The sequence below is a fragment of the Meleagris gallopavo genome, chromosome 27 (genome assembly GCF_000146605.3).
Source record: "Meleagris gallopavo isolate NT-WF06-2002-E0010 breed Aviagen turkey brand Nicholas breeding stock chromosome 27, Turkey_5.1, whole genome shotgun sequence".
Classification (NCBI taxonomy): Eukaryota; Metazoa; Chordata; class Aves; order Galliformes; family Phasianidae; genus Meleagris; species Meleagris gallopavo.
This window is the reverse complement of record NC_015037.2, coordinates 226765-227862: the sequence shown is the minus strand read 5'-3', so window position 1 is coordinate 227862 and position 1098 is coordinate 226765. Positions and strand designations below refer to the sequence as shown.

General features: G+C 62.5%; 1 protein-coding gene across 2 annotated transcripts in view; it reads left to right on the top strand.

Annotated features, from left to right (window-relative positions):
- The first annotated feature begins 14 nt into the window (after positions 1 to 14).
- The window catches only part of PEAR1 (platelet endothelial aggregation receptor 1), a 9013-nt gene continuing 7929 nt past the window's right edge, over positions 15 to 1098 (top strand). For both annotated transcript variants that reach the window (XM_019623102.2, XM_010723848.3), the window contains exon 1: positions 15 to 159. The gene's annotated coding sequence lies outside the window, so the exon portion shown is untranslated. The remainder of the gene's footprint in view (positions 160 to 1098) is intronic.

The window sequence follows — 1098 nt, the reverse complement described above, 5'->3', positions numbered from 1 at the left end:
TCCTCTTTTCCGTAGTTGTCTCTGAGTCCAAACTTCCTGACAGCAGCTCCAGGCCCTCCCTCTGCTTCCGACGGCCGCGCTGAGCTTCCACCACGCACAGCTCGGGCAGCACCGGCCCCGTCCCGTCCTACTCGGTCCTGTCCCGGCCCGGCCGGCCAGGTGAGAGTCCTGGTGAGCGCGGTCCGGGGGTTGGAGTCCCATTGGGGTGGCCAAGAGGGGTCCTGGTCCTCTGTGGGGTGCTCTGAGGTGCCTTAGGGAGTGTGGCATGGGAATGGTAGGGGGAGCGTGGGATGGAGCGGTGACACTGCAGGCCCTAGAGCTGACACTGACACTAAGTGGACCCTGTCCCCATCCCTGTCCCCATCTCTGTCCCCATGCCTGTCCCCATCCCTGTCCCTATCCCCGCAGTGTCCCCACAGTGCTCACAACCCTGAAAGAAATGCGTCAGCCCGCAGTGTAGGAAGCACCAGGACAGGAGATAGGAGCTGCGAGGCCCTTCCTGGGCTCTGTGTCTCCGGTGGGGACACTGAGGAGCCACATCTCTACCCTCAGCCCCACCTTCCCACGCTGCACAATGTGGGGCTGCAGATCCCAGTGCCTGCGGGCGATGCTCTCCGACCTGTGTCACACTGGGAGGAAAATGACAAGGAGCTGGATTGGGCGAGTAGGGGGGTGAGGGGTGAGGATAATCGTCCCCAACCCTTGGGGATTTTCCCTTCCTTCCTCCTGCCTGGTTCAAAGCAGGAGGATTTGGTCATTGGGATGCAACCACCCCAGGGTGAGGGCGATGTCAGGCTGAAGCACGTCGGTGCCACGCTGTCCCTGTCCCCATATGGGATTGGAGCTCCCAGGGATGGGGACACACCATTCCCTGCTCTGGAGAGGTTCTGGGGGAGTCCGTGGGGCAGCATAGGAGCAGCTCCTGGAGGTCTCTGTGGTGCCCCCAGGACAATGCTGGGTATCCCGGCCCACACATCCCAATTAACACCAGATGGGGCCGTGTTTTGATGACTCCTCGCTTTTCCTGCCAGCATCTCCAAGCGGTTCCTGTTGTTCTCAGCAGCTCTGGGGCCCTGCACCCCCCCGCCCCCCCCAGAG